Here is a 12903-nt window from a genome sequence, read left to right as displayed (position 1 = left end):
AAAGGGATGGGCCCAATTTTTCATAAGCCAAAAAAGCTAGAGGATCGGAGAGAAGAGAAGGGACGGATACTCAGAAACGGCTTCAAGGGTGTCCTTTGGCACCCCATTCTTCCAGATTGTTCCAAATGCCTGCTGCAGTAATAACAGCCCCAAAAGAACACACCACTTTGTCAGGACTTGTAGGTGAAATGTGTTGGAGCAGCTGTCAGCTTGGGGAAAATCACTCATCAGGTAGTCAGCCGAGTGAGGCTGCCTTCAGCTGGACAAACACTGCATCCACACAGGGAACAAGCGGGTGCTTTCCTGTCCTTCCCTTAGGGGCCAAACCAGCCCTCTTTTACCTTCTTGTCCAACCCAGTGGGCCTCTCTCCCTCAAATGCATACCTCCTTCTCTTTCCTCCAGCTCCCTAAGCTGTTGTTCAGGGCACAGACAGCTCTTCAGGCTGCCAGAGCAAGAGAGTTAGGAAATAACGACCCCTCCACATGCATTCCCACCTCCCGGAAGCAGGGGACACAGCTGGGCACTCTGTGACGGAGGGTGGGTAACCTCTCTACCTGGGTCTATCATTTTAGAATAAATCATTCGTGGCTGACTCTTAAATGGGAAGGGCCAATTACAGATATCTCTGAGAACAACTCTACCTGAGGGAGGGGGAAATACCTCCCAAAACAACGGTGGGCAGAAAAATCTGCATCCCGTAAATACCCAGAAGCAATAGCAGCCCCACCTGGTTCGTCTGCCAGATGCTGTGGAGATGGCATGGTGGCATTTGGTAAATAACCCAAATAGGGCTTTGCAGGGTATGGGACACCACACTAGGCTTTGCAGCCCGGGTGAAACCAGATGGTGCGAGAAGATAGTGAATCACTCATAGGCAAGGGATGTTAGCACACCTAAAAATCCCCTTTTCCCAGCCATCCTTTGACACCCACCATAGAAATCACAGAGAGGTCAGAAAGAACACCTGGGCCCAAAATAGCCTGTCCTGTTAGCCAAATGCCAGCACTCCCACTTTCTCTGAGGGCATGGAGGGGAGGCAGCAGCTAGGGCTTTGGCCTCCTCATTAAATTCTCTCTGCATCAGAGGAAGAGTCACCTTCACAGGCCAGCTGTGGTCTGACTTGCCACATCTAATGCCACCAGGCCCTGCCAGCGGCCCCCATTCTGGTCTGTCAAACTCCTGGAAAACTTCAGACAGTGTTCCTCAGATCCAGGACAGAGCTGGCTCAGGACGCCACATGGGTCAACCCGAGCGCACCAGTCCTCAGACCCTCCAAGGTGGCAAAGACCTCACTAGACTGTATCTCATTTTTCCAGCCTCAGTGAGCCGGCCCCAGCTGGCATGTTGAGTCCAGGAAAGCCCTGGCTATACAAAACACAGCACCCACGCGCCTTTGTGCATGGCTGCTTAGAGGGCTAATGATAAAGGCAGCTCACTAAGGAAACGACCGTGCCCAGCAGTCTCCTAAATGGCGAAGGCAGCATTTACCACTGATGACAGCCCCCCGCGTGTTTCCTTCTAAACGCCTGATATATATCCATTTTTCTGTCAGCAACCTCAAATAATGTCTATAATGCTGAGATTTATACATGGGTACTTATAAATGTGATTTCATTATAGCCTCTGCAAAACTACCTTTCCGCCTAAACATTCAATTAATGTAATTAAATTGCTACCTGATGGCATTATCTAATTTAACTTGGGATCCAAACTATTGAAAAGCATGTGCCTTTTAACACCCTGACTGGTAAGGCATGTGATGAACAGAGCTATAAACATGTTGGCGTAACTGAGCTGTTTAAAAATAAATTAGCAAACTATAAAAATAAACAGTAACGTACATATGTACTCAATTATGAACTAACTCTAATTTTTGTTCTGAAATACTGTCTTTGACCTTAGTCATAAACAAGCACTATTAAAAAAACATAATATCCCAACAGACAGAGGGCCAAGGATTAAATGCTCTTCTAGGTCTGCAGAATGCAAAGCAAGACAAGGAAGAAAGGAAGGGAAGGGAAGGGAAGGGAAGGGAAGGGAAGGGAAGGGAAGGGAAGGGAAGGGAAGGGAAGGGAAGGGAAGGGAGGGAGGGCGGGCGGGCGGGCGGGCCCTTGCCTTTCTTGAAAAGCTAGAAAACTGTGTCCAAAACCTACAAAGACTGCTGTGCTCTTGTTGACTTGAAGCTGCTTCCGTTCAAGCCAGAAAAGTTAAAACCTTGCGAAGGGCTTTTACATTTTCAGATGTTTTGGAGTCTCTCAAGAAATGAGGACAGGCAAGGGGAAGAACTGTTTCCACATGCAGCTGTTTCAACAGCTCACTGCATAACAGAGTCTCTTACACAGGGCTGCCTCCGCACCTGAGCTGAGCTTGCTGTCCTAAGTCGGCTACTGCTTCTAAGTCCCCAGCTTTTCTAAGACATATGGCAGAAATGTGGAAATTGTCTTCCAAATAGCACAAGACAGAAAGCGGGTGGGGTGGGGGGCGACGGGTGCGGGGAGAAGGGAAGAAGTAAAAACAAGCTGTTGAAACTGTATACAGGACACGTTTTCACAGTAATCCAATGCTCCTGTAACAAAGGACAGCATACTATGGGATAATTACTATGGATTATTATTACAGTTTCTAAAGCAAAAGAACAAAAAAAAAATTCACAAAAGACATATTACACAAGCAGATTTCTAAAGCTTTAAAATCATACGGTCTTCGGTGTTGGTTCCTATGGGGTTACGGATAATGCCCTAACTGAGCACGACAGATGCAAACACAAAAAAGAAATCACAATAAACCTGAAATTCTCTCATGTCATGGTGCTTACTGCCCTTTCTTTCACAAACAAAAGTAGTTGAGCAACAGCTAAGTAGTTATTCATCTCAAAGAACCAACCTAAAATGCTGACAGGCCCAGCACTGTCTACCCCCACCCCCAAACAACAACAACAACAACAAATTACACAAATAAAAACTAGGAGGAAGCTCAAACTCATCCACACTTGGTTCAGAACACAGGGAAGGCCTGATGTGAAAGAGGAGACAGAGAAGCTTCCTGGGTGTGCAGAATTACACCCCAGGCCACACTCCCTGCAGGGGCCACAGGAGCAAGCACTGCAGCCGGGTCCCTGAGTCTGACTTTTACCCAAACAGGGGGTTGCCAGTTGCTGCGAGACAAATATCCCTAGCACATTACCTAGTTGGCAAAGGAATGCAACTGGGAGGTTCTGGAATAGCACAGTGTGGAACTGCACTGGACTTTTCCTGTTCTGAAGAGGACTTTGCTTTCCTCCGGGATGTAAAGCATTTGGCAGGCAAAGGACAAAACTTACCTCAGGTACTATGGCAAACTGGCCAAAGAGAAGCGTTGCTAGGAGAATGGACACGGCAGGAAACAGCCTCAGCTTGGCCCAGGAAGAAGCTGGCGCTCAGCTACAGGGGCCGTGGGAATAGCTGGAGGCCTGTGCATTTCCCTGAGGGTCTCCTTGGCGACAGGGCTGGACCTTTGCACTGGCAGCCTGGACTCTTCTCTGAGCTCCCCCTTGGGTTACCTATGATTCCAGAAAAGTTTGTTCTACATGTGGCAAAGCCAGCACCATAGAGGGGACAGAGGGAAACCTAAGGCCTACCTTGAGGGATGTTAAACTTACGCCCTACCCACTGCAACTTAAGGTGTCTTTTGAATCCTGAGGACCAAGGAGCTCTCCTATGACAAGGAACCTGTCACTGGTTCTTCTGTGATTGCTAAAGCCTAGAGGACCTCCTCCAAAGAAAAGTGGCTCAGACAGAAACACTGACTCTTATTTCTCATCAGACTCCGAACTCACAGGCTTCTGGTCTAAAGATTCAAGCTGAGAAACAAGAAAGCAATTTGTTTGATTCAGGCCCTTGCAAATTACCCCCCAATAATTTACTTGGTCTCAGCTTTGGCTGGCTTGGATGTTATGAGGATTCCAAGAATTTTTTTACTTTTCCATTAGAGGGCTCTGCACTCTCCTTTCAAGGAAAAAGGCTCTATGTGCCAGCCCACTTCTTTCCAGGAATGGGGAAAGGGAGGAGGAGACCTGTGGAAAAGAGGACAACGGATTTCCGGAAGAAATTCCAAGCCAGGGGCTAACCGTGGACCTGAGCACAGCAGAGCCACACGGACGTCTCAGAAAACGGTTCTGTGGAAGCACAAGACACGTGGCAGTGAGAGTCCTGAGAAGTCCAGGAAAAGATGCAGCTTCCAACCCATTCCTAAATATCACCAATTAACAGCAGCTCGATGGTCTACCTGAGACCTGAGAAAACAAACGAAGGGAAAGAAATGCAAGAAACAAAGCGCATCTTTCTGGATCAAAAGATCAAGTTGTCTTTGGTAGCTAAAGAACAACAGAGAAGGAAAAAGAACAAAAAGATTAGGAGGAGGAGAAAAACACCTGGCCTTCCCCAAAGGACTCGACTTAAATCATCTCAGCTATAGGCAGTCAACTGGGGCTCTCCGAACAGTCACAATCGGGGGGCTACTCTCTTTCCCCTCACGATCTTCCTGAACAGGGCAGTAGTCTAGCATCCACTGAAGTCCTGAAGTGGGGAAGGAGCCCCAGACACACCCATCCTCTGAGCACCTCCACAGCCTTTCTGGCCCATCCCAATAAACAGCAATTCTATTCTCCCAGTCACCGAGCCACACATTTTGGGGTCCATCTTGACTCCTCCCTTCCTTTCATACAACCCATCCCAGCAGTCAGCAAATCCTGCCGGTTTTACCTTCGAAGTATGTCCAGAATCCAGCCCCTTCTCACGTCCCCACCACCCTGGTCCACGCCACCATCACTTGCCTAAAATTTGCCTTCTGACTGCTTCTGCCTCACTTTCCCATGCTTGAGTCTCAAAATGCAGCCAAAGAGACTCTCTGGAAGCGCAAGTCATATGACATCACTCCTCCAGTGGCTTCCATCTCCCTTGGAGTCAGAGCCAAAAATCCCTGCTCTACATCCTTCAAGGAGCCAGCTGGTCTCCTCTCCTCCTCCTCCTGCACTCTTTCCACTCTGACCTCAGGGCCCCTTGCTCCTCCTCCAGTAGCCAGGCGTATTACACACAAGGTCTCTGCTCTCTACACACTCTTCCTGGAACCATCTTCTCAAAATTCTCATGGCCAACTTCCTCACCTCTTTGGAGCCTTTGCTTCTCATTGGGCCTTCCCTAATTATCCTATTTAAAAGCCTGGTCACCATGCACCCCTTACCCCTCTTACCCACTTTATTTTCGTGCAGGCAGTTTGATCTTCTTTTGCCATACTATATAATTCACATATTTATTGGTGCATCTTCTGTCTCTCCCCAGCTAGAAAGGGGGTGCCACAAGAGCAGGGAGTTTTTAAGGCTTTCTATGCCCAACACCAAGAACCGTTCCCAGCATGTGGCAGGTGTTCAAAATATTTGCTGAAAAATGAATGAGTGAACCTTCACAATTCCAAACTGCCAGGAGGCCACTCAATGCCATATCTATAAAACTGTCAGGCAGCCCAACCTGGGGGCACTTTAGCTTTGGATCTTGGGTTTGAGCCAGATTCCATTTTCCCCACAGGCCCTGAGACCCACAGGGAAGAGCTTTTGCATTATAATGTAAATGGAGGGGTTGAGCTGGTTTGGGGGAACCCTTGACAGGAGCCAGTTAAAACCAAACGAAAGTCTTTCCTAAGGCTTAGGTGGAGCCTCTAGAAAGAAGGGCTGAGAGCCTGGGGAAGAGCCAACCACCAGCAGTTCCTCAGAGTTCTTCCCACTGGGGCTGTGCAGCCAACTGCTTTTCCAGGCACACTGAGATGCCCATACTCATATCCAATACTGTGCAGGGGCACTGGCCAGGCACAAATCCCAGCTGCCTCCACGGCATTACTCTCCCTCCATTCTTGCTTTCAGATTCTCCCTCCTCCTGGCAGGGGCACTGGGGAGGGCAGGAGAGAAGGAGGCCATGGCAAAGGGACAAATCCCTTCTACCTGAGAGCCCGGGATGCAGCCAGAAAAGCTAAAATACCCTTTCCCACCCTAGCATACATTTTGACAGGTGAATAAGTGCTCCCCAGTAGGCAATAACAAGGAGAAGTCTGAATTAAAAGAACTCGCCAATTTGGGAAGTAATGTCATTCTATGTGACTCCACTCTTTTCCGTTACCAATAAAACACTTAAAGATGCTATTCATGCAGACATAAAGTGCTAATGGCCACTTGTTAACATGTTTCATAATGCTAATATTTCCCTCTGATTTCTGACAGTTCTTTTTTTTTCCTTCTTCTTTTTTGGGGCTATTTTAAGTTAACAGAGCGCTAATCTGATTCAAAACTGAAGACTCAAAGAGCTACACTCTACATAACTGCACTATTAATGACAACCATTGCTTTACATGTTGCACCATTTCATGAAAACAATCATCACTCAGTCAACGTATTTTCCAAGCCACAGAAAATAAGTTGAAATAAGTTGAAAATGCAGTAGGCAAAGAAGCAGCTAGTCATGTAAGACACTAAAGGGCAGGGGAGTCATTAATTCTTCTCCAAGCTTTCAGCACTCTGTTTCTATGAAGGCAAGGGTTGGGGGGAGCTTTTTTCTTTCAAATAAATCAGTAAAATGATGAGGTGCTTCCTCTGCTACGCCCAGTGGCCCAGGCACACTCACTAAGGTATCCTCCCAGCAATGTAGGTGTTCAAAGGCAAAAGAAAGGGAACCAGCTCATGGCGTAATACTTGCTCGGCCAAAGACATGGTAACACTTCCCAGGAAATACAAGTGTCACAGTCACTCCAAAATGAATACGTGTGCAGCCACCTGGGCTTGCAACTTAATTCAAACAACTTGGAAGGCTAGGGAGCACTGGAGCTGGGGAGCTGCAGATGAACCCCTGTGCTCACCACCCCTGGAGAGCAGTCAGAGAGGAAGCCTGCTTTCCTCAGATGTTTTAAAGGAAGCCACCTAGAGCCCCACCTGTCACTGTGGAACTGCTCATGGTGGCTGCCCGATGCGCTGATGTGGAACTCAGAATCATTCATTTGGGCTTGTGGCTGAGCTGTGCTAGGTAACTGGGTGGCCTGGGCAAGTCACTTCACCTCCCTTGGCCTGTGTCCTTGAGCTTTCCTGGCTGCACATCTTGCTCTCAGGTATAAAGGATCTGTCTCCTTCTACCTGCCCCTGTGCCACACACACTCGCCTCTCAAATGAGAAAGGCAGCTTTGAGAGAGGATGCTTGCCTTCCCGGCTCCCCTCCCAACCCAGAACCTATCACAATGCTCTACAGAGAGTACATGCTCAACAAATCCAATGCTAAATTGTAAAAAGTGAGACTAGATGGTATCTGCCTCTCCTCTCAGCTCTAAATTATTTGGTCTAAAGAAAACTGAAGCCCCCAGCAACTCCATTTTGCATATCTAATTGGAGATGGTTTCAATAATATAATTATCAAGGCATCCCTACGTTACTTGAAGTTGGTTCATAATCTGGCGACGTTCACAGCCTGATGAAGACAGTTTATTCTCTTTTAGTGTCTCAAGTATGAGTCACCTCTGATGACGGATAGGAGAACAAGCAGGTTTTACTACAATACACACCTAAAGTAAATGAATAAACCCAACCACTTTGCCCACCCACATGGCATCCATTTGGAGGAGACACAGAGAAAGGAGTTTCACCTCTTAGACGTCTCAGAGATTAACATTTTCTCAAAAATGAACACACAGAGCAACAGCTGACGAGTCACAGCGGACCACACCACCACCTCTGGTTACCCCCTGAGAAAGGCAGAGAAAGGACCCCCAGAACAGTCACCATTTGAGGAGACGTTCAGGGATCATGAGGACTCACCACCCCACTGAAATCCATGGATAGTCTAGCCTGTGAGGGGTTGGGGGTGGCAAATTACTTTATCTTTCTCATCTTTGAACGGCTCTTCCCCAGAGTCAGGATGACTCTCACTAGGTTTCAGGTACATCCCCCTCATGCCCCGGACTCCAGTCTCTGCAGCTGACACGGCTCCAAGATGCTAAATATGAGACAAGGAGGGGACAAGGAATTCAGTCCCAGGAGTGGCACTAGAAGGAGTCCCTGCTCCCTCAGGAGCCATCTGCCGGGTGCTTCTGGAGATGCTGCCTCCACTCCCCACTTGAGGCTGTCCACAGCAGAAACCAGCGCCCAGATCCCCTCAAGCCAGCCACCCCATGGGAACCCCTTTGGCAGGTGTGGGTGCTGGGTTAGCCTCTAGCCAGAACTCCTGCTGCTTCTCTCTTTGTGGAGCAAATCTTCATGTCCTGTCTGGATCTTCCCAGTCCTGCCCTCTCTCTTCTGAATCTTCCCACCCTTCCAAGGGCCTGCTGCCTAATCCATCTCCCCACTTACACGCTAAAGTAAATGAATAAAACCAACAGCACAGACTCATCCCTGATCAGGACTGAAAAAAGAAAAAGAAATAGCCTCCCATCACACCACTCTCTGGGAAATTAGAACTGAGTCCTAGCTCTAGCACTGGGCACAGCTGGGTCAGCACCTACGAAGGGTCCTATGCAGTGAACACCTTGCAGTCTGAAGGGCAGACTCTCTCTTCTCAACAAGCCAGAGATTCTCTGCCTTCCAGACAGGCACCTCCATGAAGAGAAGCTGTTCCTGGCTTGTGGTGAGCAAAACTCCCTGGATTGAGTCGAGACCTGGATTCTAGTTCCACTACTTTGAATTCTCTAGGTTCACAGTCCTAAATCCTCAGAGAAGGACAGACTTGAGGGCAGACAGCCACAGGTGGCCTGGCATGGGCTGAGGCAGCACACAAGGACTCTGAGCCACACCAGCCATCTCCTTGTGGACTTTCCTGAGAGCACATGCAGCTAGCAGTGCTCCAAGCACTCTCTGAGAGGCTTCCAGGATGGAGCTCTGAGAGGCTTCCAGGCTGGGCTACCTCCAGCCATGTGGTGGAAACTGGTAGCAAAGGAAGCCCAGAAGGGCCACAACTGAACTAGAAGGCTAAGGACCACCCCGGCCACTGGTGGGATCGCAGTGCTGAGCCATGAGCCCTACCAGGCAACCCATTTCTGGGCAGTCCCAAGACTTGGAGAACAAGCCATCTGAAAATAGAATTAAATAGCCAGGTGCGGTGGTTCACACCTGTAATCTCAGCATTTTGGGAGGCCGAGGCATGTGGGTCACCTGAGGTCAGGAGTTCAAGACCAGCCTAGCCAACATGGTGAAACCCCATCTCTACTTAAAAAAAAAAAAAAAAAAAAAAAAAAATCATCCAGGTGTGATGGCATGCACCTATAATCCCAGCTACTTGGGAGGCTGAGGCAGGAGAATCACTTGAACCTGGGAGGCGGAGGCTGCAATGAGCCGAGATCGTAGCACTGCACTCCAGCCTGGGCGACAGAGCGAGACTCCATCTCAAAAAAAAAAAAAAAAAATTAAATTGGGTGGGGGAGTTTCTTAGGAAAAAAATCAGAGTTGTGCAAATAAATCTAGTTGGTCTGACTGTCTTTACAACACAATGAAAGGGTAAGGCACCATAAGAGGCTGTGAATTCCATTGATAAGAGAGGATTTCCCTACTCAAATATCAAAGGTCTTGCATACACATACACTAAAACAGAAAAAAGAAAAAAAAAAGAAAAGAGAGACAGAGAGAGAGAGAGAATCACCTTTTAAACTCATCCAAGAGCCAGTCAGAGCCACCCAAAGGAAAGTAGGCCCCAGTCCCTTCCAAACTCAGCCGTTCTCCCTCTGGTGAGACAGGCTCTAGCTTGTTTCCAGAATGCCACTACCAGCTTCCCACACCTCCAGGGGACCCCCTAACTCCAAAGTGTTGCCCAGACCTAAGGATCCTCCCCCACGTGCTCCTTCCCCAACACTGGCTTCCAGGTGAGTGAGACAGAATCTGCAAGCAGAGTTCACTGCTTGACCATGGGGTGAAAGCCACAAAGACACCACCAGCTATCCCAACCCCAACACTTTCACTTTTTCACTTTCTCCACAGGGAGGAAGGGGGAAATAAACTTGCCCAGCCTCACACCTTCCCTGGACAGGGAGCTGGGGATCCATTCAAAGCCCGGTCTTTCTCTGTTCAATCAAGCAGCGTGAGCAAAGTACAGATTAAATACTACATATGAATCAGCTTTATGTGAGGCACCAAGAAGGCACAAAAAATAAAACATGACTCCTGCCCTCCAAAAGGTTATAATTTGAGGAGGAGAAAATACACCCACGAGCCAATGTGAATACCACTGATCCCCTTTTAACTAATCCCAGAGTGACACCTCCTCCAAAGAAAGCCAAGTTGCTGACAGAGTCAGGCCTTCCTAGTTACCTAGAAAAATGGCCTGGGGAGGTCCAGCCCACTGGAAGGAGATACAGAAACAAGCCCTCCATAAATATCTGTGGGACCCAGCTACCTCTCTGAATCACAGCCCAGTGCTTTCAGGCAGGGAGAAAGTGGTGGTGGGTGGCGGACGGAGATGTGAGTGGACTGACACAGACATGGGGGCTTCCGAATGACTCTTGATCACCCAACTTTCCAGCTTCCCCATTTCTGCCCCTGACTTGAGTTCCCAGGCCACTCAACCCACTGTGAGGTCTTACTGTGGGGATTACCGAGTCACCACCAGGCTGCGCAGAACAGGAAGTGAACAAGTCAATTCGAGAAAGATCCAATAAGGGAATATTCTCTGGGCACCGCTGGGCCAACACCCACGGAGGGGTCCTGGAATACAAATACCCTGGAGTCTGAAGGGTGGTGGCCCCTCTTCTCACCACTTCAATTATGTCTTCATTGAACTGGGGTATGAAAAAGGGAAGCAGGGATTGAAAATCTAGCCTTGTGGCCATAAGCCTGTGATGACTCATGCCAGCTTTGTGTGCTCTAAGATGCTTTCCCATGTCTGTAATGCTTTTCATATCATCCTACACACTCACTGTCACCTCTCCTCACCCCAGCACACAGAAAAGATGTGCTTATTATGTGCACTTAGGTTTTGTTGTACTATTAAACACAATGACCCACTCCTATTATTATAACACAGGTTTTACTGGAAACTCAAAAAAGACTTGGCTCTGCTGGCTCACAGGGAATCTGGGCTCCGCTCTTCCAAAACCTTTGTTCTCCAGATGTCAGCGCAAAGTTATGAACAGCTCTCCCCCTGAGCTAACTTACCGAGCAGTAAGTGAGGCAAGAAAGGCCACTCACTATATTTCTCAGCCTCCATGAAGTCGTCACTGGGAGAGGAGCCAAGAGGGAGGGGGCACCTTAGGAGACAAGATCGTAACTCACCGTCATCCGGGGAAGTGGAGAGGAAGTCAGGGAACTCGTGTCAGGAGTGGAAAGCTAAGCTCAATATGGACAAGGACAGAGAGGGGCACCTGGCATGGGAGAAATGTGGCATCAGGACAACTGGGAGTGAAAGTTTAACTGCCCTCAAAGATGGCTGACAAAGATCTAGCATTCCTAGTGGACACCAAGCTGAGCATGAGTCATCAATGAAGCACTGGTTTTTAAAAAAGCAAGCAGGACATAAGAGTGCAGACATAAGACTAAAGAATGTGGAAAACACTAAGATATCTTGCCATTGGACTCTGTAGTTATCAGACTAATGTTTGAGTAAAAGAGCTGGAAAACCAGCAGATTCTAAAGAGAGGCATAGAAACAATAAATGGGTTACAAGATAATAGATGCATGAGTTCAGGTTCAGGAAAGAGATTATTTAGGAAGAAGAAGTGGCGGAGAATGGAATGAAGAATGTAAAATATGAAGCATTTCAAACCAAAGCTGGTGATGAGATACTGTGTCGTCTCTGGAATGAAGAGGAAATGGGTTTAAAATGAAGCATAAGGGATCGAAGGTAGACAAAAGGAAGGATTTCCTGCGATTGAGAGGTGCCTTTAAAAATAGAACTAGGGTGGTGAGGAAGAGGTTGGGCTAGCCAATTCTGGAGGGCCATCTGCCCCTGAGAGGGTACACGTTCCTTCACCACCCCAACTCCATCTACTCCATTATCTCCAGTTATCTGAATAAAAAAGCCAAGCTATTCCCTGGAAACACCATGTAAACCCCAGAAGGGCCACACTTTGGGAGCCCTAGCAGGAAAGGTGGTAGGAAGACCAGCCCCGAAAAAGGGCAGAGAAAATAGGGAAAGGAACAAGGCAAGAAGAAAGGGCAAAGGACCATTCTCTGCAACAGCACAGGTGATTGGGTGGTGGTTTTGTTGCTTGGGTTTTACCATGGGCTCCCCAGGTTAGCACTGCCACAAAAGCACCAGGCTCTTCAACAAAGCTCCAGTTAAGAAAAGCATTCCAGCCATCACCGATAAAAGCGTGGGTACAAGTTCCTCTGCAAAGCACATGCGGGCCACCTCTGGCTCCTGCTGGCCATGGAGAGGCCGTGTGCGATTGGTACAGTCAGCCAGGAATGAAAGTGGGAAGCCCCAGGCTCTGGGCCAAGTCTACCACTGCCTAGCAAGTAGCCTCTGGCACTCACTCCCCTCTTAGCCTCAACCTTTCTCATCTGTAAAATGACAGGGTTAATGATATGACTTCACAAGTCTATGTCTACATAGAAGATGCTCAATAAGTATTCACTTTGCCTTTCCACGAAGGAAACTATCTATGCTCAAAGAGCTGTGCTTTCTTCTATGATTCCTCAGAAACTCTTGTCGACTAGAGGAACAAGAACCTTACTCTAAAACCCAATTTTAGGGGAGGAGAGAAAATTTTTAAAAGACTTTAAATTAATTACTTGAAGGCCAGGGGCATTTGCTTATGCCTATAATCTCAGAAATTTGGAAGGCCACAGAGGGAAGATTGCTTGAAGCTAGGAGTTCAAGACCAGCCTGGGCAACATAGCAAAACCCTGTCTCTACAAAAAGCTTAATAAATAAAATAAAATAATTGCTGAGATTTAGCTATCTTTTCAAAGA

At 47.9% G+C, this 12903-nt stretch overlaps 1 protein-coding gene across 14 annotated transcripts in view; it reads right to left on the bottom strand.

Annotated features, from left to right (window-relative positions):
- The window catches only part of BCL11A (BCL11 transcription factor A), a 104053-nt gene that overhangs the window by 53289 nt on the left and 37861 nt on the right, over nt 1-12903 (bottom strand). Inside the window, exon 1 of one of the 14 annotated variants that reach the window (XM_034953201.3) lies at nt 3321-3528. The exons of the other annotated variants lie outside the window; for them this stretch is intronic. The gene's annotated coding sequence lies outside the window, so the exon portion shown is untranslated. Of the gene's footprint in view, nt 1-3320; nt 3529-12903 lie in introns of those variants that run through there. 14 annotated transcript variants of the gene reach the window in all.

The sequence above is a fragment of the Pan paniscus genome, chromosome 12, assembly GCF_029289425.2.
Source record: "Pan paniscus chromosome 12, NHGRI_mPanPan1-v2.0_pri, whole genome shotgun sequence".
NCBI lineage: Eukaryota > Metazoa > Chordata > Mammalia > Primates > Hominidae > Pan > Pan paniscus.
This window is presented reverse-complemented; position numbering and strand designations above follow the sequence as displayed.